The 26941-nt window shown below is 49.2% G+C and overlaps 1 protein-coding gene and 1 long non-coding RNA gene across 3 annotated transcripts in view; one reads left to right on the top strand and one right to left on the bottom strand.

Moving 5' to 3' along the window:
* The window catches only part of rassf4a (Ras association domain family member 4a), an 87749-nt gene extending 66368 nt beyond the window's left edge, over window positions 1-21381 (bottom strand). Inside the window, exon 1 of one of the 2 annotated variants that reach the window (XM_078428612.1) lies at window positions 21253-21381. The gene's annotated coding sequence lies outside the window, so the exon portion shown is untranslated. Of the gene's footprint in view, window positions 1-14969; window positions 15084-21252 lie in introns of those variants that run through there. The other variant, XM_078428609.1, reaches the window with a different exon arrangement.
* LOC144610065 (uncharacterized) lies at window positions 16147-19436 on the top strand. The gene is made up of 3 exons (XR_013549391.1): window positions 16147-16251; window positions 17562-17657; window positions 19161-19436. It is a non-coding gene; the product is annotated as an uncharacterized LOC144610065 (long non-coding RNA).
* Window positions 21382-26941: the final 5560 nt, after the last annotated feature.

The raw sequence follows: 26941 nt of genomic DNA, 5'->3' as shown, positions 1-26941 counted from the left end.
GCAGAACATGCAAACTCTGCACAGACAGCACCCGAGGTCAGGATTGAACCCAAGTCTCTGGAGCTATGAGGAAGTGGCTCTACCCACTGCGCCACCGTGCCATTCTGTCACTGCCCCTAACGGGCTCTAATTCTGTTTAACGATCCCAGACCACAACTGAAAGAAAGTCTTTCAAATACACAAAACAGCTCCACAATTGATTCACTTTTATCTTTCCCAACCTCAAAAAACCCCAACATTTTTATCAAACCCAATTTCCCTTTAGTAACTGCGTACGTCTGATACATTGGCCAGTCTGGTAGGATAGGAACTCACGAGAAAATGACAAAGAAGAGGGATTCTGTGCAATTCATTGTCATAGACAGTTGTGGAAGCAAAGTCAATCGATATTTTGAAGGCAGAGAGAGGTAGATTTTTGATTTAGTGTCAGTGATTATGGGGAGAAGGCAGGCGAATGGGGTTAGGATGGATAGATCAGCCATGATTGAATGGTGGAGTAGACTTGATGGGCCGAATGGCTTAAGTCTGCTCCTATCACTTATGAATTTATGAAGGCTTAAAACCATTTGAAGACGAAAGATGTCAGGAATTAGCAGAGGACAAAGGACATCTTCAGATCTTTGAGAAGTTTTAAAGTATTATTGTAGTTTTATGTTACAGTCATTGCTTAGTCACCGCCTCCAGATGTGTGGAGGAACAACTTTCCCACAACTCCCGACTCTCACTGCCTGTCCTCTGTGATCATGCCTGGACTTGCTAACTTCCATCGCGTGGTTTCCCCTCACACTGTGCACTCTTTTCTTGAATGATTTCATGTAATTGTTGTGTTGCAAAACCACACCGCCTCACTTTCACCCCCCCCCCACCCCACCACCCACCCCACCACCCACCCCACACCCCCCCCACCCACCCACCCCACCCCACCCGACCCGACAAACAGCTCTTGCGCTGATTTACCAACTGGGGGATCAACAACAGCACGAGGCTGGCGAGACCAGGGAAACAAAGCTGAGGAAGCACGCGGCATTGGGGCTGATTGCTGTGAATCATGCATGTATCTCTGCCTGATGATCTGTGAGCAGTGGCCCAGATGTGCAGTGGCCCAGATGTGCAGTGGCCCAGATGTGCAGTGGCCCAGATGTGCAGTGGCCCAGATGTGCAGTGGCCCAGATGTGCAGTGGCCCAGATGTGCAGTGGCCCAGATGTGCAGTGGCCCAGATGTGCAGTGGCCCAGATGCCCAGTGTCCCAGATGCGCAGTGGCCCAGATGCGCAGTGGCCCAGATGCGCAGTGGCCCAGATGCGCAGTGGCCCAGATGCGCAGTGGCCCAGATGCGCAGTGGCCCAGAGTCCTGGACTCGCCACGCAAGGAGAAGCTGAGGCATTTATATCCTGTTACTAATCTGGAATTTGGCGAGTGTGGGAGAACTATTTAACCTTGGTCATGATGACCACAATACTATTAATGTGGGAAGGAACTGCAGATGCTGGTTTAAACTAAAGATAGACACAAAATGCTGGAGTAACTCAGCGGGCAGGCAACATCTCTGGAGAGAAGGAATGGGTGATGTTTCGGGTCGAGACCCTTCTTCAGACTGCTTCACTCACTGAGTTACTCCAGATTGCGTCTGCCTTCGGTTTAAACCAGCATCTGTAGTTCCTTCCTACAGAAGTGGTAGGTGGATGCATGTGAGGGGGAGGGGGGGTTAATTATCAAATGGGTGAACAAAGGTTGTGAGAGGAGGAGAGGAGTGCACTTCGTGTGCCAGCTAGATCATGTTCACTTGGAATGATTGTCCGTGCTGCTTTGTAGATGTGGGCAATGAAAGGGTTACCCAGAGCACTGAGCCGTTTGCCAGGGTTGGACACACAGATAACAACTGTATATTTTGCTATTAATGATTAAATTACTGATAAGGCAGGCGGCTATGGATCTGTGAATAGCGTTTGCAAAATATTATTGTTAAACTGTGGAAGATGGTATCAGTTGCTCACTGACCAGGGCTGTTGAAGGGGACAGTGAAGGTTCTTGTGTTGTGTACAGTTTTGGTCTATTGTGTGGTCTATTGTGTACAGTTTTGGTCTCCTGATTTGAGGAAGGACATCCTTTTAATTGAGGCAGTGCAGCGTAGGTTCACGAGATTGATCCCTGGGATGGCGGGACTGACATGAGGAAAGATTGAAAAGACTAGGCTTGTATTCACTGGGGTTTAGAAGGATGAGAGGGGATCTTATAGAAACATATAAAATTATAAAAGGACTGGACAAGCTAGATGCAGGAAAAATGTTCCCAATGTTGGGCGAGTCCAGAACCAGGGGCCACGGTCTAAGAATAAAGGGGAGGCCATTTAAAACTGAGGTGAGAAAAAACTTTTTCACCCAGAGTTGTGAATTTGTGGAATTCTCTGCCACAGAGGGCAGTGGAAACCAAATCACTGGACGGATTTAAGAGAGAGTTAGATAGAGCTCTAGGGGCTAGTGGAATCAAGGGATATTGGGAGAAGGCAGGCACAGGTTATTGATTGGGGACGATCAGCCATGATCACAATGAATGGTGGTGCTGGCTCGAAGGGCCGAATGGCCTCCTCCTGCACCTATTTTCTATGTTTCTATCTCAGTGTTTGCATGGGCAACAGGAGTGGGAGGAGACGGACAAAAATTACTGGAGGAACTCAGCCTGGATAGAGTGGATGTGGAGAGGATGTTTCCACTAGTGGGAGAGTCTAGGGCCAGAGGTCACAGCCTCACAATTAAAGGACGTTCCTTTTGGAAGGAGATGAGAAGGAATTTCTTTGGTCAGAGGGTGGGGAATCTGTGGAATTCATTGCCGAAAAAGGCTAGGGAGGCCGTCAATGGATATTTTTAAAGTAGAGATAGATAGATTCGTGATCAGTGCGGGTGTCAGGGGCTATGAGGAGAATGGGGTTAGGAGGGAGAGATAGATCAGCCATGATTGAATGGCGGAGTAGACTTGATGGGCTGAATGGCCTAATTCTGCTCCTATCACTTATGACCTTTTGCCAGAGGGACAGGCAGCATCAGTCTGTCCCACTGAGGTAGTTACTCCAGCATTTTGTGTCTATCTTTGGTGTGAACTTGCGTCTGCAGTTCCTTCCTGCAGAGGTGCATCTTCACCTCCCGTGGGGAAAATCAGAAAGAGAAACTGGCAAGTTGGTGGCTTACAAAGGCCGACACAAAGCGCTGGAGTAGCTCGGCAGGGTGGGACTGGGTTACTTGTCTAGTTATGATAACACCTTGCTTACTGCCATCAGGGATATGTCAAGCTGCAGATCAAGTCTAAACACATTTTAGTACAACAGCAAAGTATTTTGTCGGCACAAGGAACTGCAGATTTCATCTTTCTGAATCTTACAAACGCTTCTGTGTTATTTTTAACCAAATTTAGGATGGATGACTGAAGTTTGAAGGGTCTCGCTCGACCTGAAACGTCACCCATTCCTTCTTTCCAGAGATGCTGCCCGACCCGCTGAGTTACTCCAGCATTTTGTGTCTATCTTTGGTGTAAACCAGCATCTGCAGTTCCTTCCTGCATATTCGGGCCTCCTTGGTCAATAGACAATAGACAATAGGTGCAGGAGTAGGCCATTCAGCCCTTCGAGCCAGCACCGCCATTCAATGCGATCATGGCTGATCACTCTCAATCAGTACCCCGTTCCTGCCTTCTCCCCATACCCCCTCACTCCGCTATCCTTAAGAGCTCTATCCAGCTCTCTCTTGAAAGCATCCAACGAACTGGCCTCCACTGCCTTCTGAGGCAGAGAATTCCACACCTTCACCACTCTCTGACTGAAAAAGTTCTTCCTCATCTCCGTTCTAAATGGCCTACCCCTTATTCTTAAACTGTGGCCCCTTGTTCTGGACTCCCCCAACATTGGGAACATGTTTCCTGCCTCTATAGTTGGTCATCTGTAGTTCCCTCACCTGGCCCATCCGAGTCCTTCCCCCTTATTGGCACATGCACATACAGTTGGGTAGAGCTGATCCCTAAAGTGAGGGTCTAAACTGTATTCAGCTGCATCAAACATGCAGAGAGCACAAATACAGGACCCTGCCCAAGTGTAACGACTAAACAGATGGAAGACCAACACTGCCACACTGTGGACTGTAAGAATACTACAGCTTCTGAAAAATCAGAATCCACAGATATTGGAGACACAAGGGACTGGCAACTACCCCTAACACTAATGCAAGGAGCTGGTACGTTGGCCAAGGCCATGGGTCAAGGAGGTTCCACCAGTGAATGCTACAAACCTGTGCAAAACACAATGTGCTGGAGGAACTCAGCGGGCCAGGCAGCATCTATGGATGGTGCTACTTCAGTCCAAAGGGTCCCAACCTGAAACGTCACCTATCCATGTTCTCCAGAGATGCTGCCTGACCCGCTGAGTTACTCCAGCACTCTGTGAAACGTCACCTATCCATGTTCTCCCCAGATGCTGCCTGACCCGCTGAGTTACTCCAGCACTCTGTGAAACGTCACCTATCCGTGTTCTCCACAGATGCTGCCTGACCCGCTGAGTTACTCCAGCACTCTGTGAAACGTCACCTATCCATGTTCTCCAGAGATGCTGCCTGACCCGCTGAGTTACTCCAGCACTCTGTGAAACGTCACCTATCCATGTTCTCCACAGATGCTGCCTGACCCGCTGAGTTACTCCAGCACTCTGTGAAACGTCACCTATCCATGTTCTCCACAGATGCTGCTTCATGACATGGTTTGGGATCAGCTCCATCCAAAACCGCAAGAAATTGCAGAGTTGTGGACATAGCCCAGACCATCACACATATCAACCTCCCTTCCATTGACTCCATTTAGATCACGCTGCCTCGGCAAGACCAGCAGCATAGTCAAGGTAGACACAAAATGCTGGAGTAACTTAGCGGGTCAGGCAGCATCTCAGGAGAGAAGGAATTGGGGACGTTTCAGACTGAAGAAGGGTCTCGAACCAAAACGTTACCCATTCCTTCTCTCCAGAGATGCTGCCTGACCCGCTGAGTTACTCCAGCATTTTGTGTCTACCTTCTATTTAAATTAGCACCTGCAGTTCTTTGTCCTAAGCATAATCATGGACCAGTCTCACCCCGGTCACTCCCTCTTCTCCCCTCTCCCATCAGGCAAGAGGTACAGAAGTTTGAAAATGCGACCCTCTAGATTGACGGACAGTTTCCTCCCAGCTGTTAGCGGGCGACTGAAACCTATCCACTCGAGCGTGCTCCTGACCTCCCATCTACCTCATTGGAGATCTTTCAATTTTGTTTGATTGGACTTTACTGGACTTCAATGTCATATCTTTGCACTAACCTTTGTACCTTTTATCCTTTACCTGTGCACGGTGGACCACTTCATTGTAATCATGTGTAGTCTTTTCTTTGTCTGAGTAGCACACTAACAAAAGCTGGTCACTGTACTTCAGCACACGTGACAACCATGAACTAAACTATCCCTGGAGGAGTGTCGGTAACTGAGCAGCATACTGAAGGAGGTAAACAGGAGGACAAAAAAGGGGGAGGAGATGGCTCTGGCAGATAATATCAGGGAAAAGTCAAAGAGATTTTAAGTTCATTACGGGAAAGAGGGTCTCTCTCTTGAGAAACAATCGTGCCCCTCAGAAACCAAAGTGGTCATCCTTGTGTGGAGCCATGGGACGGAGGTCTGGGTGGGCAAGGTCCTCAATGAGTATTCCTGTTCTTACGATGGAGAGTGGGAAACTTGGGATGTCGAGGTGGTGCTGGATGTCTGATGGTAGATAAATCTCCCAGGCCTGATCAGATATATCTGAAGACACTGTGGGAAAGTAGAGAAGAAATCATGGCAGACTTGGCTGAGATATATGAACCATGGGATCTAGAGTAAGAAGGAACTGCAGATGATGGTTTAGACTGAAAATAGCCACAAAATGCTGGAGTAACTCAGCGGGACAGGCAGCATCTCTGGAGATAAAGAATGGGTGACGTTTCAGGTCAAGCCCCTTCTTCAGACTGATGTCAGGGGAGAGGGGAATACATAGATAAGGAAGTGTAAGGTGTGAAACCAGGACAAAGGGGATGGAGATCAAGGAACATGAAGGAGCGCAGGTACGGAGTTCCCCGAACGTCGAGTCACAGGTAGATCGGGTGGCCAAGAAGGCTTTCGGTACGTTGGCCTTTATCAGTCAGGGTATTGAGTATAGAGGTCGGGATGTTATGTTACTGGTGTACAAGACGTTTGCCTGACCTCTTGAGTGCCTCCAGCACTATTGGTTGTAAATCAGCATCTGCAGTTCCTTGTGTCTATAATCAAATCAGCTGATTTACTCTGGTGTTGACTCCCAGTAATCAGAGAACAAGTCTGGTGAATACTAACTATTATGTCAAGTCAAGTCAAGTCAAATTTATTTGTCACATACACATACACGATGTGCAGTGAAATGAAAGTGGCAATGCCTGCGGGTTGTGCACAAAAAGAATTACAGTTACAGCATATAAATAAAGTTAATAAGTTACTATTAGTGTCGACAAAAATTTAGTCTCTGGGGTTATAAAAGTTGACAGTCCTGATGGCCTGAATGGTCATTATATGATTGTGATTTTGGTGATTACATGTTATCTGTATGTTATAGTGAGCTGCAGCAGGTGAGAATATCATTGTTGCCTTTGGGAGTACACTCTCTTGACTGATCTTTGACATTGTTAGTTTGCTTTCCCCAGAGCCTTCCTGTGAATACGCTGGCAGCTAGCAACGCCAGTGACTGTTGTTCGACACACCCCTTCCCATTGGAACAGCTACAGCCCTTGGGAATAACCTCAGTGGCAGGAGAAATCTTGACAAGGCATTCAAAATAAAACATCACAGTTTACAATGAAAGGCAGGCTGCTTCAAATATTAAGCTTGAAAGAATGCCTTATGTGTAGACACAAAATGCTGGACCACATAGTCTAAAGAAGGGTCTTGACCCGAAACATCACCTATTCCTTTTCTCCAGAGATGCTGCCTGACCCACTGAATTAATCCAGCATTTTGTGCCTATCCTTGGTGTAAACTGGCATCTGCAGTTCTTTCTTACATGTGGAGTCAGGGCTAGGATGTGACCATGTGGATTTTCTCTGGGTGCTCTGGTTTCCTCCCACACTCCAAAGACGTGCAAGTTTCTAGGTCAATTGGATCATGTAGACTGCCCCTAGTGTGGAGGATGCGAAAAGTGGGACAAAATGGAACGAGTGTGAACGGGTTGTTGTGAAATCTGTGGGCCAAAGGGTCCACTCTAAACTAAACAGAACTAGGATAGGTGACATTTTGGGTCGGGACCCTTCAGGCTGAACACACATCTTTCTGTTATACACTTGGCAGGAACCTTTGTACTTTTTAAAGATAATGTCAACACTCTGGAGATTTTCTCATCACCTCCTCAGCTGGAACATGTGTTTTTGTGCCTCTCAGCCAGAATTGGCTCAGAATCAAGGCATGGTCCAAGCAGCACTGCGGGGGTATGGGTAGGAGTTCCACACTTTAGCCTAGTTACATGATCCTAGTTGGCTGAGTGTTAAGCAAAGATAATAGAGCAGAGCTAGATGGACGATTCTGTCCAAATCACCTATTGTGAAGTGTAAGAAAATAACTGCAGATGCTGGTACAAATCGAAGGTATTTATTCACAAAATGCTGGAGTAACTCAGCAGGTCAGGCAACATCTCAGGAGAGAAGGAATGGGTGACGTTTCGGGTCGAGACCCTTCTTCAGACTGATGTGTCGTACGCAAAGGAGCCATTTTAGTAAGCAAAACCCGCTCTGCCTCTCGCAGTGTGATCAGTGTTTTGGGGAACGGTATGTGTGATGATACCATTAAAACGCAGAATATGTCTCATCTATCAATTCACAGATTTTTGTTATTTTTCTTTTTAAATGTTTCTGCAAGTTTCTGCCGACTAAAATGGCGCCGTGACACACTATGGCTTTTAGGGTCGAGTGGTCTATCTTGCTCTGCTCGATTATCTTCGGTGTGAAATATATTAAAGGTCTTGGATTACTCTCAGGGAGCACGAGAACTCTGATACCATTTACGGAGCGCTTGGCTGCTCAGTGTTTCTTCCTGCAATATTCTGAAACATGATCTGCTGCTGTGCAATGATTTATACTCTTGGGACAAAGAGGCAGAATAACCTGGAACATAAAGCTCAGTGTTTGTGGCCAAGATTACACTGAGACTTGTTCACATTGCCCCACTGTGAACAAGTGTGTCTCACCGTGAAACAGTTCCCTCCACCCCAATGAGAGGAGGTGCAACCTCACCATTCTCCCCAGATCTGGCCTCCAGCCACCCAGATCTTGGAGAATAGAGTCATAGAGCACGGAAACAGGCCCTTCAGCCCAACCTGTCCATGCAGCACCTAAGCTAGTCCCACCTGCCCGTGTTTGGCCCCTATCCCTCCAAACCTATCCTATCCAAGTACCTGTCCAAATGCCTTTTAATGTTGTTATAGTCCCTGCCTCAACGACCTCCTGGCCCATAGCAGAAGCACCCATGTCGCGGGGCTGGCAACTGGAAGTGTCCTGAGCTAATTCTGCTACCACCATCATCCATTGTACAAGTGATGGCTCCCACTGATTGTCGCCGGAAGCTTGTGTCCTTTTCAGGACAGACGAAGACAGCGATGTAACATTTGAAACATGGGTGACGGGCACGAAAGAAGAACTGCCTCCTCTGGCAGCTCGTTCCATGTACCCACAGCCCCAAATGAAAAGGTTGCTCCTCAGGTTCGATTAAACCTTGCCCCACTCACCTTAAACCTAATCTGTGTCTGATTTCCTCCCACATCCCAAAGCCGTGCGGGTTTGTAAGTTACTTGGTCTCTGTAAATTGGCCCTAGAGCATAGGGAGTGGATGAGAAAGTGGGATAACATAGAACTCGTGCACAGGTGATCAATATCAATATCCGTATGGATTTAGTGAGCAAAACTAAATAAACTCAACCTTATAGTCTGCAACAACCCTCAAAGTAAACTTTAGTCAATCGATAAAGTCTGCAGACAATTCAAACACATTATTTGCACAGCAGCCCACATGTGTAATCGTTTGCAGCTTGTGGAGAAAGGTTGGTAGGTGAATGTTTGTGCCACTAATTCATGCCTGTTCCTCGCCCAGCGACAACTGAATCCACATCTGAATCCGGACCGCAGTGTAGAGCGGGGGGGGGGGGGGGGGGCAGAGCAGGGGGGGGCAGAGCAGGGGGGGCAGAGCAGGGCGGGCAGAGCGGGGGGGCGGGCAGAGCGGGGGGGGGGCAGAGCAGGGGGGGGCAGAGCGGGGGGGGGGGCAGAGCAGGGGGGGGGGCAGAGCAGGGGGGGGGCAGAGCGGGGGGGGGCAGAGCAGGGGGGGGCAGAGCAGGGGGGGGCAGAGCAGGGGGGGGCAGAGCAGGGGGGGGCAGAGCAGGGGGGGGCAGAGCAGGGGGGGGCAGAGCAGGGGGGGGCAGAGCAGGGGGGGGCAGAGCAGGGGGGGGCAGAGCAGGGGGGGGCAGAGCAGGGCGGGCAGAGTGGGGGGGGGGGCAGAGCAGGGGGGGGCAGAGCAGGGGGGGGCAGAGCAGGGGGGGGCAGAGCAGGGGGGGGCAGAGCAGGGGGGGGCAGAGCAGGGGGGGCAGAGCAGGGGGGGGCAGAGCAGGGGGGGGGCAGAGCAGGGGGGGCAGAGCCCTGGGGGGCAGAGCAGGGCGGGCAGAGCTGGGGGGGCAGAGCAGGGGGGGCAGAGCAGGGGGGGCAGAGCAGGGGGGGCAGAGCAGGGGGGGCAGAGCAGGGGGGGGCAGAGCAGGGGGGGGCAGAGCAGGGGGGGGCAGAGCAGGGGGGGGCAGAGCAGGGGGGGGCAGAGCAGGGGGGGGCAGAGCAGGGGGGGGCAGAGCAGGGGGGGGCAGAGCAGGGGGGGCAGAGCAGGGGGGGGCAGAGCAGGTGGGTGCAGAGCAGGGGGGGGCAGAGCAGGGGGGGGCAGAGCAGGGGGGGGCAGAGCAGGGGGGGGCAGAGCAGGGGGGGCAGAGCAGGGGGGGGCAGAGCAGGGGGGGGCAGAGCAGGGGGGGGCAGAGCAGGGGGGGGCAGAGCAGGGGGGGCAGAGCAGGGGGGGGCAGAGCAGGGGGGGGCAGAGCAGGGGGGGGCAGAGCAGGGGGGGGCAGAGCAGGGGGGGGCAGAGCAGGGGGGGGCAGAGCAGGGGGGGGCAGAGCAGGGGGGGGCAGAGCAGGGGGGGGCAGAGCAGGGGGGGGCAGAGCAGGGGGGGGCAGAGCAGGGGGGGGCAGAGCAGGGGGGGGCAGAGCAGGGGGGGGCAGAGCAGGGGGGGGCAGAGCAGGGGGGGGCAGAGCAGGGGGGGGCAGAGCAGGGGGGGCAGAGCAGGGGGGGCAGAGCAGGGGGGGCAGAGCAGGGGGGGCAGAGCAGGGGGGGCAGAGCAGGGGGGGCAGAGCAGGGGGGGCAGAGCAGGGGGGGGCAGAGCAGGGGGGGGCAGAGCAGGGGGGGGCAGAGCAGGGGGGGGACAGAGCAGGGGGGGACAGAGCAGGGGGGGACAGAGCAGGGGGGGACAGAGCAGGGGGGGACAGAGCAGGGGGGGACAGAGCAGGGGGGGACAGAGCAGGGGGGGGCAGAGCAGGGGGGGGCAGAGCAGGGGGGGGCAGAGCAGGGGGGGGGGGAGATGGGCAGCAATAAATGCCGAGACCTTCACCATCACCTGCCCTTCCCAACCTTGACTGAATCAGTTATTCACTGAAGGCCGTTTCACAATGTTTCCCATTCCATACATAGAAACAGAAAAATAGGTGCAGGAGTAGGCCATTCGGCCCTTCGAGCCAGCACCGCCATTCAATGTGATCATGGCTGATCATTTACAATCAGTACCCCGTTCCTGCTTTCTCCCCATACTCCCTGATTACTTGATTCCTTGATGCAAGGTTGAGATTTCTGCAGTCTCCCCCAGGTACAAAAGTAACATCAAAGAGCAGCAGCATTTCCAGGCTGTCTGGGAAACCCACTGAACGCTCGTACCCGTAGCGAACCTCAGACGCTGCAAGTTGTTGCAGGAAAGGCTGAAATGTCTTCAAGTGATGACCCTCCACAAACAACTCCAAGCGCTGTGTTTGAGTTTAATTCCAGATGCCTTCATCCAATGTATGACGGTTCAGCTCAATATCACTGGTGCATCCAAGGGTAGAGTCCTGGCCCTGGTCATTGTGTGCGTGGAGAGGCAGCCTCACACTGGCCCTGGTCATTGTGTGCGTGGAGAGGCAGCCTCACGCTGGCCCTGGTCATTGTGTGCGTGGAGAGGCAGCCTCACGCTGGCCCTGGTCATTGTGTGCGTGGAGAGGCAGCCTCACGCTGGCCCTGGTCATTGTGTGCGTGGAGAGGCAGCCTCACGCTGGCCCTGGTCATTGTGTGCGTGGAGAGGCAGCCTCATGCTGGCCCTGGTCATTGTGTGCATGGAGAGGCCAGCCTCACACTGGTCCATTTCATGGCACACATTGGGTTGAATGTGACCCTCATGTTCACACACAGATCTTGTACCAATCACCGCACCAAGAGGCACCTCTCCCCCTGGAGGGGCAAGAACGACTCATCGCTGACACTCGGACTATCTTGGATCGGACACACCTGTCCCTTTACCTCCCCCCTCAACTCCATCAAAGAACCCAAACATTCTTTCCAGGTGAGACAGAGGTTCACCTGCACCTCCTCCAACCTCATCTATTGCATCCGCTGCTCTAGATGTCAACTCATCTATATCGGCGAAACCAAGCGCAGGCTCGGCGATCGCTTCGCTGAACACCTGCGCTCGGTCCGCATTAACGCAACTGATCTCCCGGTGGCCCAGCACTTTAACTCCCCCTCCCATTCCCAGTCTGACCTCTCTGTCATGGGCCTCCTCCAGTGCCATAGTGAGGCCCGCCGGAAATTGGAGGAGCAGCACCTCATATTTCGCCTGGGCAGTTTGCGGCCCGGTGGTATGAACGTCGACTTCTCCAACTTCAGATAGCTCCTCTGTCCCTCCCTTCCCCCCCTCCTTCCCAGATCTCCCTCTATCTTCCTGTCTCCACCTATATCCTTCCTTTGTCCCACCCCCGACATCAGTCTGAAGAAGGGTCTCGACCCGAAACGTCACCCATTCCTTCTCTCCCGAGATGCTGCCTGACCTGCTGAGTTACTCCAGCACTTTGTGAATAAATCGATTTGTACCAGCATCTGCAGTTATTTTCTTATATATCTTGGATCGGACGTTTGTCTTTACCTTGCACTAAACGCTATTCCCTTATCATGTATCTGTACACTGTGATGGCTCGATTGTAATCGTGTATTGTCTTTCCGCTGGCTGGTTAGTACGCAACAAAAACTCTTCACTGTACCTCCATGCACGTGACACTAAACTGAGCTGAGCCGAGGCTCAGTCTGAAACACGCTGCGGCCGATTTGTTGGCAGTAACATGGGATGGCATGAAAGGATCGATTCCTCGTGTGAAAATGCAAACCTCGTGAACAGCGTAGTCTCCCCTATCAAATACGAGCTTTGTGTCACAACTAACAACTTCCTGGCACAAATCCAGCCACTTTTCCATGACAACTCTGTGCCTGCTGGTCCCAGAGGATCTACTGTCATCCAAAACAATCACCCTCTCTTTCACACACTCACCCTCTCTTTCACACACCCACCCTCTCTTTCACACACCCGCCCTCTCTTTCACACACCCACCCTCTCTTTTATACACCCGCCCTCTCTTTCACACACCTGCCCTCTCTTTTACACACCCGCCCTCTCTTTCACACACCCGCCCTCTCTTTTATACGCCCTCTCTTTTATACACCCGACCTCTTTCACACACTCGCCCTCTCTTTTACACACCCGCCCTCTCTTTTACACACCCGCCCTCTCTTTTACACACCCGCCCTCTCTTTTACACACCCGCCCTCTCTTTTACACACCCGCCCTCTTTTACACACCCGCCCTCTCTTTTACACACTCGCCCTCTCTTTCACATACCCGCCCTCTCTTTTACAGCTCTTTACCTGTAAATCCAGACCTACATTCCACACACTGTACCTTTCCCTGTGCTGTGTCTTTGTACTTGAGTTTGACTTGATTGAAGTTATGCGTAGTATTATCCAATCTGTTTGGATAGCATGCAAAATAAGGCTTTTCACTGTAACTTGGCAAGTTAACAGGTAACAGCCAAACTCACCCGTTCCAACCAATATCTAAGCTAGTCCCATCTGCCCTCATCGGCTCATATCCCTTGAAACTTTCCCATCCATGTACCTGCCCAAATGCTTTTTATTAAATGTCATGTACCTGCCCAAATGCCTTTTATTCAATGTCATGTACCTGCCTCAACAACCTCCTCTGGCAGGTCATGCCACACACCCACCACACTGTGTGACAACATTGCCTCAGGTCCCTATTAAATCTGTCCACTCTCACCTTCAACCTATGTCCACTGGTCAGATTACACTTCAAACGTGCAAGGTGATGCAAGTTCAGTTACTTAATAATTCCAAACTATTTCTCCGGATACAAATTGACAGAACTATGGAATTAGAGTCAAACAACACGAAAACAGGCACAAAGTGCTGGAGTACCTCAATGGAACAGGCAGCATCTCTGGAGAGATCACAAGTCATAAGATAGACACAAAATGCTGGAGTAACTCAGCGGGTCAGGCAGCATCTCTGGAGAGAAGGAAAGGGTGACGTTTCTGGTCGAGACCCTTCTTCAGACTGATGTCAGGGGACGGGGTGGGACAAAGATAGAATGTAGACCCCTGACACCCGCACGTTTCAGGTCGAGATCTTTGCTCAGATTGACACTTTGGCCCAACTCACCGAATCCAGTCTGAAGAAGGGTCTGGACCCGAAACGTCACCCATTCCTTGTCTCCAGAGATGCTGCCTGTCCCGCTGAGTTACTCCAGCATTTTGTGTCTACCTTCTGTTTAAACCAACATCTGCAGTTCATACCTCCACAATGAAAATGACAATGTTCTCATAAAACATGGAACAGCTTCACATCAGCATTTAGCAGCAAAACCAACAACAATATCCGAACACACAATATTATGAATGAAACCACCTGCAAACATGAAACAATACGGCTAAAAACAACACGTTTCATCAGCCAACAAACAGGATGAATGAATGTCCCAGGGAACTCGCACTTTAGGCCACAGCAGGGCTGTCTGTCTGTCTGTCTGTCTGTCTGTCTGTCTGTCTGTCTGTCTGAGACTTGGCACAACCCACACAACTGCCCCACGGAGAGGGAGAGAGGGAGAGAGGGAGAGAGGGAGAGAGGGAGAGAGGGAGAGAGGGAGGGAGGGGCACAGGGACTGGAGCAAGAGACACTGTCTGCTCCTCCTGGGGCGCTCCCTCCCCCTCCTCCTCCTGGGGCGCTCCCTCCCGGGGCGCTCCCTCCTCCCCCTCCTCCTCCCGGGGCGCTCCCTCCCCCCTCCTCCTCCTCCTGGGGCGCTCCCTCCCCGTCCCCCTCCCGGGGCGCTCCCCCCCCCCCACCCCACCTGTTCTCCGCGCAACACAATCAGTTTGCGGACAATTCGCCTCCCGCCCGGCCCCGATACAACAACAACAACAACAACAGACACAGACACAGACACAGACAGAGACAGAGACAGCGCTGCGACCCACAACCCATCCCAGACTGACCCCCCATCCACACATACACCCCCCCCCCCCACACACCCCGCCCCCCCGCGGGCTCCCAGCTCCATGTGAAGCAACATCAATAACAGATGCAAACTCCACCTTCCAACTCTGGGCGCTGTTCACAACACAAAGTGCGGGACCGCTGCTCTGCTCCCTCCCCCCTCCATACCCCCTCCATACCCCTCCCCCCCCTCCATACCCCTCCCCCCCCTCCATACCCCCTCCCCCCCCCCATACCCCCTCCATACCCCCTCCATACCCCCCCCCCATACCCCCTCCATACCCCCTCCACCCGCGCTCCCCATCCCCGGCTTTACCTTTCCCATCACCGCGCCGCTCCTCGTCCTCCCCGGCCCATCCACCCATCACTCCATCCCCCGCTGACGGGGGTCCCGGCCACTCGCCCTGATTCCACCTCCCCACCAATCCCTGCACCGGGGGGGCGGGAGCAGCGACAATGAACAAACCCACCCAATCCCACAGCTCTTCAATGGAATCGAACAAATGTTATTGGCCGAGTCTGTTCACACACAAGGAGTTTGCCTTGGTCCACCCTTGCCTCATCTCCCCACCCACCCCCTACTAACACCAGACCCCCTGCAAAGACCCGACCCCCTACTAACACCCTACCCCCTGCAAAGACCCGACCCCCTACTAACACCCTACCCCCTGCAAAGACCCTACCCCCTGCAAAGACCCGACCCCCTGCAAAGACCCGACCCCCTGCAAAGACCCGACCCCCTGCAAAGACCCGACCCCCTACTAACACCCTACCCCCTACAAAGACCCGACCCCCTACTAACACCCTACCCCCTGCAAAGACCCGACCCCCTGCAAAGACCCGACCCCCTGCAAAGACCCGACCCCCTGCAAAGACCCAACCCCGTACTCCCAATTCTTCCGTCTAATTACCATCAGCAGATGCACAGTGGAGTCGCTGCCTCCCAGCGCCAGACACCCGGGTTCGATCCTGACCTCGGGTGCTGTCTGTCTGCGTGGAGTTTGTGCATTGTCCCCGTGAGTGACCTCGTGGGGTTTCCTCAGGTGCTCCAGTTTCTGTTAAGGTTTGTGGGTTAATTGGCTTCGGTAAAAATGATAAATTGTCTCTTGAGTGTAGGATAGTGTTTATGAATGAATGAATGAATAAGTTTATTGACCAAGTATGCATATACAAGGAATGTGCCTTGGTCAAGGAATTGCTGGTCAGTGCGGACTCGATAGACCGAAGGGCTGTTTCTGTGTTGTATCTCTAAACTAAACTAATCTGGGCCCAAGATGAGGTGTTCCTGCATTAGTGGTGAATATTGGCCGGTCAATCACAGGTACTGACCACCCCACCATTAAAGCCATCTCCAGGAGACACTGCCTCAGAAAGGTGTCTAATGCCACCACCCTGGCCACATCGTCATTCCATTCTTACTGTCAAGATGAAGGTAAACTAGCCTTTCTCTTGAGAACTAGGTGCTTGAACATGATTCTGTCCATTAACCATCAGGCTCTTCAACCACCCTGCACATCTTTCACCCCAGACTGACCTCAGCACCATCTGCTCTGGACTTTGGGTAGATTGCATTCCATACTTCAGTCTGCACTATCATGGTGAGTATTACTGATAACTGATTGTATTATTGATTATTTCACAAAATGCTAGAGAAACTCAGCAGGTCAGGCAGCATCTCAGGAGAGAAGGAATGGGTGACGTTTCGGGTCGAGACCCTTCTTCAGACTGATGTCAGGGGGGCGGGACAGAGGAAGGATATAGGTGGAGACAGGAAGATAGAGGGAGATCTGGGAAGGAGGAGGGGAAGAGAGGGACAGAGGAACTATCTAAAGTTGGAGAAGTCAATGTTCATACCGCTGGGCTGCAAGCTGCCCAAGCGAAATATGAGGTGCTGTTCCTCCAATTTCTGGTGGGCCTCACTATGGCACTGGAGGAGGCCCATAACAGAAAGGCCAGACTGGGAGTGGGAGGGGGAAGTTGAAGTGCTCAGCCACCGAGAGATCAGGTTGGTTAAGGCGGACTGAGCGAAGGTGTTGAGCGAAACAATCGCCGAGCCTGCGTTTTGTTTCGCCGATGTAAAGAAGTTTTTATTGATTATTGTATATTGTGTTGTTGCATTAATGGGTAAAGCTGCAGCAGGTAAGGATTCCATTGTTCTGTTCCCTGTGTACATGATCATTGAATGCTCATCACACCCAGGGCAGCAGCCATGGGCATTTGCAAGAATAGCCATGTTAGACCTTCAGAAGACTGAGGGAGCAGGTTTTAGTTTTTAGTTTTAGAGATACAGCACAGTAAGAGGCCCTTCGGCCCACCGAGTCTGCGTCGACCAGCGATCCCCGCACACTAGCATTATCTTACACACACTAGGGACAATTTACAATGTTACCAAGCCAATTAGCCTATAAACCTGCATGTGTTTGGAGTGTGGGAGGAACCTGGGGCACCTGGAGAAAACCCACGCAGGTGCCCCAGAGAACGTGCAAACTCCGTACAGACAGCGCCCGTAGTCGGGATTGAACCCGGGTCTCTGGCGCGGTGAGGCAGCGGCTTTACCTGCTGTGCCGCCAGTGGTGACCTCAGTAAAACCACAACTTTCCTCATCAGGTTGACAGGTGAAGCTGAAGTAGACAATAGACAATAGGTGCAGGAGGAGGCCATTCGGCCCTTCGAGCCTGTACGCACCGCCATTCAATGTGATCATGGCTGATCATTCTCAATCGGTACCCCGTTCCTGCCTTCTCCCCATACTCCCTGACTCCGCTATCCTTAAGAGCTCTATCCAGCTCTCTTGAATGCATTCAGAGAATTGGCCTCCACTGCCTTCTGAGGCAGAGAATTCCACAGATTTGCAACTCTCTGACTGAAAAAGTTTTTCCTCATCTCAAGTGTTGTCGTTTCTCCTCAGGGAATGTCCAGCAACCAGTTACAGTCGTAAAGCAGAGGCCAGCATTGTGTTGACGAGACATTTCATCAACAAGAGCTTGGTGAATATTCTACTCAGGTCAGTCACGGAATATATTCAAGTCAGGCACTGATAGAAGTTTGGAAATGAATGGGATCAAGGGACATGGGTTTCATGCATGAAAGTGGCGTGGTGGAAATTCAGGGATAATCTCGTTGGATATCAGATCAGACACATGGAGCCAAATGTCCCGGTCACATTTCTATTTCCTATGTTCTTACTGTTACTCATTGAGTGCACTTTTACTGGCCTACAATCGGCTGATGCGCAACAATATTGAGAACTATACTCTGCATTCGGCATGTCCACATTGCTCCATCTATTGTACTTGAGTTTGTCCTGATTATATCTATGTATAGTATATCTGATCTGTTTGCATGGCATGTAAGACAATGCTTTTCACTGTACCTCGGTACACGTGACAATGAAAAAATCTAAACCAAAACGTAACTTGATCACTAGTTAGTACAACACTAACTAAAACACTACCTCAGCACCCATGATTTACTGAGCACTATGACTTTGTCTTTGCACCATTATGGTCTGGTTACTGATTATTAATGGTATTAAATTATTGATTATTTTATTTGTGTATTATTGGGTCAATAACCCTGTAAAGTTGCAGCAAGTAAGGATTTTATTGCGCTGTTGCAGGAACATATAACACAGGTAGGAAGGAACTGCAGATATTGGTGTAAACCCAAGATAGATACAAAATGCTGGAGTAACTCAGTGGGACAGGCACCATCTCTGGATATGTTGGGGGAGTCCAGAACAAGGGGTCACAGTTTAAGAATAAGGGGTAGGCCATTTAGAACTGAGATGAGGATAAACTTTTTCAGTCAGAGAGTTGTGAATCTGTGGAATTCTCTGCCTCAGAAGGCAGTGGAGGCCAATTCTCTGAATGCATTCAAGAGAGAGCTGGATAGAGCTTTTAAGGATAGCGGAGTCAGGGGGTATGGGGAGAAAGCAGGAACGGGGTACTGATTGGGAATGATCAGCCATGATCACATTGAATGTCGGTGCTGGCTCGAAGGGCCTCCTCCTGCACCTATTGTCTATTGTCTATTGTCTATAGAAGGAATGGGTGACGTTTTGGGTCGAGACCCTTCTTCAGACCAAATCACTGCACAACACTAATCCACAACACTGTCCCGCTGAGTTACTCCAGCATTTTGTCTCTATCAACTGAACATCTTTGACTCTTGACTTTTGATTGTTGAAAAGATATTTTGCGGCCGACTGGATTTTGGCTAATTATTCCCTAAATATCAGTTACGTTTGGATGGGTGAATTTTAGAACAATATTGTTGACAAAACCATACACAGCGGCAGATCTTGGCGAGTCCTTATGTGCTGGTCCCAGAGGAAGACCTACTACCAGTCGATAAGTTGCCCTAGTCTTTTAAATCTCTTTTCTACCAGTAAATCGAGCTGTAATGCTGAGAAGTATATTCTGTACTCTGTGTGTCTTCCGGCTTCACTTTATCTATTATGCTTGAGTTTGACATGAATGAATTAACTGATCTGTTTGGCACACAGAGATTTTCATTAATCCTTGGTTCACGTGTCAACAGTAGACCTAATCTTCTGAATCTGAAGAAGGGTCCCGACCCGAAACGTCACCGATCCATGTTTTGTGGATTATTGGATTATAGAATTGGATTATGTGGAATGGTGCCTTTGACAATATTAACAAAAATTTTAAGACTTTTGATAAATTTAATAGAATAATTCACAGAACATATTCCATGTAAATCTTCAAGATGTAAACTTTCATTATTTACTTATTTCATGTTTATATATGTGTAGATAATATTCATGGTTAAAATATCATTATCACAGTTTGTGGAATTATGTAATTTAACAAAAGTTAATCATTTTATTTGAAACGGATGCCGTGTGTAAATATCCATGCCACATAATCAATCTTTAACTGGATGGAAAGGCAGGGAAATTGCAATGAACAACTATTACATGCAGGATATATGCAAAAGCACTTTACCTTGCACTAAACATTATTCCCTTATGTATCTATTCACTGTAAATGGCTCGATTGTAATCATGTATTGTCTTTCTGCTGACTGGTCAGCACGCAACAAAATCTTTTCACTGTACCTCAGTACACGTGACAATAAACTAAACTGAACTATATGTACAAAAGCACTTAATCTTTGAAAGAGGAACACAAATTCTTATTTTGATTTGTACTTTGATTAATTACTTCAGAATAAAATCAAAATCAAAGCAATATTTGTGAACGAATGCATTAGCACAAATACGAACAGGCATTTTAATTTTTGTGTTTCGTATGTTTGTGAACATAAGGCAATTAATATTTTAACATTTAGCTCTAAAGGTCTCAACCCAATATGTCAACCATTCCTTCAGAGATGCTGTCTGATTTGCTGAGTTACTCCAGCGTTTTGTGTCTACAAAGCAAAACTATTGTGACTTTTAAGGAAACATCAAACATGAGAACAACTATTTTTTGAGTGTACTGATTATAAGTTTGAACTAATTAACACTGTTCTATGGAAATTAATATTCTCGACCTTGTGTATTTAATCATGGAGATCCTTTGATTCTAGTTAATTATGCGTGTGACCCTCAGCAATGGCTTTGTACTTTTGTTCCCCTGGTTTATCAATCTAAATTAAAAAACAAATATTACTTTCCCACATATTCAATTATTCAACTAAGTCATTGAGGATTTTATTTAACATTTGCTGACCTGCAAATAAGGAAACTAAAAGTTTGTGTTTGAGCCCTGATGGAAAAGGTGGTTAGAATGTGGAATCCCCTTTCAGTATTCATTGTGGAAACAAGGCCGATAAATTAATTTAAAACTGAATTAGATGGTTGCCTTATTAAAAAGCAATTGGCACTTAGAACCTGCTTATTTCTCTAAAGTCTCAAGTAGATACAATTACACACTTTATGTCTCAGCGAGCACGAAATGAGAAAGATGTTGAGAATATGTTTCCAACATGTTATATTCTTTTCAAAGATGTCTTACTCCAAGCCACTAATACACCAATCAAGATGCAAGAGCAATCACACCCAGGGGCAGGAAGGCTCAGGAGAAAACTGATTATAAGACTAAATCAATAAATGCCTGGAACTATTGTTAATCAAAGGACATCTTGAATTACAACAAATGGCAGCTAGAAATACCATGCTTTGCGAGACCTGCTTTCACAATAACTGACAATGATGCAAAGATTGCACACAAAAACTTTGCATGATGCTAGAAAATGGTATTGTTTACTTTCGGGGGATTTACTAGATCAAATTTAGAAGCCGATTTAGCACAAATGAAAAATTTGCTTTGCTCTCTTCAAGGTGAATGCAGTAATACGATGCGGCTAAAAACTCACAATCACAAGCAAAGGTAAAATAGACCACGAAACACAAAAGCGACAATGTTTTCTGCAGAGACCTGAGATGAATGTATTATGCACAAACACAGAGACATCTTCTGTTCTTAAATGAACAAATTAAAACCAGTGACTACATCACTCTATTCCTGTCAGCTCAAAATACAAACTGAATACAAAATGGATTAATTATATGAATAACATTGCCCTAAAAAGAAAGTATATATTAAACAAAGGAGCATAGTTCAACATACCAGTGAAATGCCAGAATAGAATGCTTTTGTTTCAGCAAGGATATCGATTTTCCCTGTGAAACTGTACTGCAAATCTACTTCCCAATGGTCTAGAGTTTTTAAATTATAGTCGTTTCCCTCTTCTCTCCAGCCCTGCTGTATATTGCAACTCCACCATACCCTCGATGTTAGGAGAGTGGGCATCCACTGAACTCTGCTCAGGGGTGAAGCAGTGAAGACACACTGTTATGTGAGAGCCTCAGTCTTTGTTCCCTCCCCCCCCCATTGCCAGACATTGGCATCTATCCACACTCCCTGGGGAACCCCATCAAATGCCAGACCTAATTGATTTTTGTATTGGTTTATTGTGGTCACGTGTAGCAAGATACAGTGTAAAACCGTGTTTTGCATTCTAACCCTTCGTCAGTACATCAGGCAAACAGAGGTGCAGGGCTGATGCTCACTAGAGCGCCGCTCCGCCCCTCGGTAACGAAAAGCCAAAGTAAACAGCGGGGAATTTAACAGCGGCTGCTCTGGCTCCAGTGACAGCTCTGGCACCTAAAACATTAGCACTGCAGCACTGCAGGTAGCTTAGTTTAGTTTAGAGATATAGTGCGGAAGCAGGCCCTTCAGCCCACCGAGTCCGTGCTGGCCAGGGATCGCCACACACTAACACTACATACTAGGGATAATTTACAATTATACAAAGCCAATTAACCTGCAAAGTGCGATAGGAACTGTTCTGCGGGAGGGATTGTCCACGACATCTGCTCCAACCATCTGCCTCTGTTCACGTACTGAAGGCAGAGGGTGGAAGTTGGTCATTGTTACTCTTTGCTGGTTGCACATCCAGACATTGTTTTGGCCAGAGCTAATTTTACAACGTGTCGAGGATATGATTATAAGGTTGTAAAACAGATCCTGCTGGATCTTGAGGGCTCTATACTGCCCCAGCGGCCTGCAGTCACCAACAAGCCATGAAGCCTGCAGATACACACACACCTGGTGTAGAGTGCAGAATCAGACACAAAGTGCCAGACTATCTCAGTGGGTCAGGCAGCATCTCTGGAGAACATCTCCATTAGTGCAGAATAGTCAGCGCCAGATAGTGGTGTCAGGCAGTGAGATGAACCCAGGCCTGCAGCGTTAGTGTTAGGACAGTGGTGACCAGTCCAGCTCACACACACTCAGCCCAGGGTAGTGGTGACCAGTCCAGCTCACACACACTCAGACCAGGGCAGTGGTGACCAGTCCAGCTCACACACTCAGCCCAGGGCAGTGGTGACCAGTCCAGCTCACACACACTCAGCCCAGGGCAGTGGTGACCAGTCCAGCTCACACACACTCAGCCCAGGGCAGTGGTGACCAGTCCAGCTCACACACACTCAGCCCAGGGCAGTGGTGACCAGTCCAGCTCACACACACTCAGCCCAGGGCAGTGGTGACCAGTCCAGCTCACACACACTCAGCCCAGGGCAGTGGTGACCAGTCCAGCTCACACACACTCAGCCCAGGGCAGTGGTGACCAGTCCAGCTCACACACACTCAGCCCAGGGCAGTGGTGACCGGTCCATCTCATTCACACTCAGCCCACAGCAGTGGTTCTATTGTGTGCAAGAACGTGTTGGTACATATGTCAATTTAAAATTAAACTTCATTTATCAACAATTCTTTTCCATCCATATGTACCCAATGTTGGGGATGAATTAACAAAATAATAATTGAAACCGAGTCTAAACAGATAAATAGGGTGGCACAGTGGCAGAGCTAGTAAACCTGCTGCCTCACAGCACCAGAGACCCTGGTTCAATCCTGACCTTGAGTGCTGTCTGTACGGAGTTTGCACGTTCTCCCTGCGACCACGTGGGTTTTCTCCGGGTGCTCTGGTTTCCCCTCGACATCCCAAAGATGTTTGTAGTTTTTAGGTTAATTAGTCTCTTGTGAAAATTGTCCCTCGTGGATTGAGAGTGGATGTGAAACTGGGATAACATAGAACTCGTGTGAATGGGTAACCGATGGTCGGCATGGACTCGGTGGGCTGAAGGGCCTGTTTCTATGTTGTACTATACTAAATGTCCTAACTCATTCACTAGCATGATTGATTAATTAAGGACAATTAACAAACATACGTGTCACATTAACGGTACATGTATGGCACGCAGGTAGAGTCACATAAACGCCCTGGCCTGGGACAGCAGTGTAATGTTGGGCTGTGTCTCTACCTCTGACCTGCGCCATGTTCATGAGTGATAGGAGCGGAATTAGGCCATTCGGCCCATCAAGTCTACTCCGCCATTCAATCACGGCTGGTCTATCTCTCCCTCTCAACCCCATTCCCCTGCTTTCTCCCCGTAACCCCTGACACCCATACTAATGAAGAATCTATCTATCTCTGCCTTGAAAATATCCATTGACTTGGTCTCCACAGCCTTCTGTAGCGGTGAATTCCACCATGACCAGAGGAGTTGTACAAAGCTCTGATGAAATGTATTTATTTTGTAAAGTGCAGGCTTCCACAATGCTTTGTGGCCACAGCACTGATCCACACAGGAGGGGCCAGCTATTACCTCCCTGGCTCTAGGCTTCCCCACAGCACTGATCCACACAGGGGGGCCCAGCTATTACCTCCCTGGCTCTAGGCTTCCCCACAGCACTGATCCACACAGGGGGGCCCAGCTATTACCTCCCTGGCTCTAGGCTTCCCCACAGCTAATGCCCGCCAGGAAACAGAAGTCTGTTCCATTTTCCTTCCTGAACTAGGGTGAGTTGTGGAGGATGTCGTTTCTACTCATAGCCCAGTTTCCCTTTGGAAACTATTGTTGCTTCCTGCCACAGTTTAGTTTAGTTGAGTTTAGTTTAGAGATACAGTGCGGAAACAGGCCCTTTGACCCACTAACGCTATCCTACACACACTAGGGACAATTTACGATTTTTACCGAAGCCAATTAATCCACAAACCTGCACATCTTTGGATGGCGTGTGATGCAATGGTGTTAACAAGCATTCAATGTCAGAGGGAACTACATGGATCTCAGATACAACACAATAGATTCACGTGGTAAAATAAGAATTTATACTTGAGATGCACAAAGAAATCACAGCACTGAACAGTGATGAAAGTGCAGCAGAAATAGATTTGATGGGTTTATGGTATCACTTTAAAAGTGTATTCTCCATGTGAGCTGTTGAGTAACATGGGAAATGGTGTGAGGAATTGATAGTTGACCATCCATGCCACAAGCCTAAAGATATTACATTAACTCACTGAAACACATTAGAGAGACTCCCCGTAAGTATTACATTTCATTTTAGTCACCTCAGCTCTATTAGTTCCATTAATCAATATGTAATTTGAAAAGAGCAGAGAGTAACAAGAACTATTTGAAGATTTAATCATGTTAAAAGTACCGAAGTAGACACTTCATGGTATAGTTATTAGTGTATAAAATTATGAGGTATTAATAGGATATTCATTCAGAACCTTTTTGCCAGGGTGGGAATGTCCAACACTGGTGGGCATAACTATAAGGTGAGAGGAGAATGTTTAACGGAGGTGTGCGGGGGTATGTTTTTTACACAGAGGGTGGTGGGTGCATGGAACACGCTGCCAAGGGGGGTGGTGGAGGAAGATATGAGGCTTTTAGATCGGCACATAGAAGCGCAGAGAGTAGAGGGATATGGATCATGTACAGGCAGATGTGATCAGTTTAGCAGGGCATCATGTTTGGTGCGTACATTATGGACTATACATTACAGTTCCTGTAATGTGCTGTTCTATGTTCTACGATGCAGCTGTACAGATGTTGGTGAGACCACACTTGGAGGACTGTGTGTGGTTCCGGTCACCCAGCGACAGGAAGGATGTTATTAAGTAGGAAAGGATGCAGAAGAGATTCACCAGGTTGTCACCTGGGCTTGCAGGCTTCATTTACACACAGCGTGGTGTGGAGAGTGTGGTGTGTGTGATGGACTGGGCCACATCCATAACTCTCTACAATTTCTTGTGGTCTTGGGCAGAGGTGTTCCCAAACCAAGCTGTGGTGCAACCTGACAGTATGCTTTCTGACAATAAATTTAGTTTAGAGATAGAGCGCAGAAAAAGGCCCTTTCGGCCCACCGGGTCCGCGCCGACCAGCGATCCCCGCACACTAACATTATCCTATACCCACTAGGGACAATGAAAGAATATACATTTCCAAGCCAATTAACCATCAAACCTGCACGTCTTTGGAGTGTGGGAGGAAACCGAAGATCTCGGAGAAACCCAAGCAGGGTAAGGGGGGAACATACAAACTCCGTACAGACGGCACCCGTAGTCGGGATCGAACCCGGGTCTCCGGCGCTGCATTCGCTGTAAGGCAGCAACTCTACCGCTGCGCCACCATGACCACCCTTGCTGGACAATGCTGGACAAAGTAATGTTCACACTGGATTGATAGACAATGACCCATTCCTGTGTGGCTGGGGTCGGAGGCTGAGTGATCGGAGCGGGTTTGGTCAGCTTGTCGGTGTGAAGAGGGAAGGATGGAGTTTCATGCCGATAACTTTGACAACCAATGAACATTTGTGGAAAACCTCTCTTCAATAATGTGTATGGCCTGCAGAGGTCAGTCTTGCCTCAAATGTGGCCGCATCCGTTTGTGACTTGTGGCCAAACTGTTAGAAATAATTAACCCTGCTCCCGATCGCACTGCGATGGCTGTCAGTGGATCTTGACAAGACAACCCTTTCCTGAAATTCTCCAGCCACTTTTCTGTTGTAAATCACTCAATGATGTGGGAATCTAATCTCAGAATGAGTGCACAGAGAGAGAGAAACATAATCATAGATCAAAATGAAGTTGCTTCAGTGGTAGTGTGGTGTTTTTAATGTACTGGTGTATAGAACTGAACTACAGTGCAAGAACAGGCCCTTTGGCCCACAATGTCTTTGCCCATCAATGTGTGTTGCTGATCCGGGCAAAGGCAGAAGAGTATTGCAATGAGGAAACGTGGGGAAAAATGTTGAAGAGGAAACATGGAGAGGAGAGGGGATGTGTGGACATGTGTAGGTAGCTGCTTCCACAGCTCATAGAGTCATAGAATCACACAGCATGGAAACAGGCCCTTCAGCTCAACGTCAACGCCAACCAACATGTCCCATCCACACTAGCCCCACTTGCCTTCCTGCATTTGGGCCATATCCTTCTAAACCCAAGGTACATGGGTGATGTTTCGGGTCGAGACCCTTCTTCAGACCCAAAAGGTCACCCATTCCTTCTCTCCAGAGATGCTGCCTGACTCGCTGACTACAGCATTTTGTGTCTACCTTCGGTTTAAACCAGCATCTGCAGTTCTTTCCTACACATTTTGCCCGTATCCCTCTAAACCCATCCTATCCATGTACCTGTCTGAATGTTTTTTAAATGTTGGTACCTGTCTCCTCTGGCAGCCCATTCCATACATCTACCACCCTTTGTGTAAAAAGGCTGCCCTTCAGCTTTGTATTAACTCGTTCCCTCCTCACCTTAAGCCCCTGTCCTCTGGTTCTCGATTCCCCTACTCTGGGTAAAGGACTGTGTGTGTTCACCCTGTGTATTCCCCTTGCTCTGAGAATCATCCACTGTGGGGTTCTCACACCACCATTAGGTGGCAACTCCTGGTGAGGCAGAGACCGCAGTGGAAAACACTGACTTTCACCAATCGGGCAATCAAAGAAAAGGGCTGGGAAA

Source organism: Rhinoraja longicauda, chromosome 35 (assembly GCF_053455715.1).
Source record: "Rhinoraja longicauda isolate Sanriku21f chromosome 35, sRhiLon1.1, whole genome shotgun sequence".
Taxonomy (NCBI): domain Eukaryota; kingdom Metazoa; phylum Chordata; class Chondrichthyes; order Rajiformes; family Arhynchobatidae; genus Rhinoraja; species Rhinoraja longicauda.
Note: the sequence above shows the minus strand (reverse complement) of the source record. Positions and strands in the feature narration are given on the sequence as shown.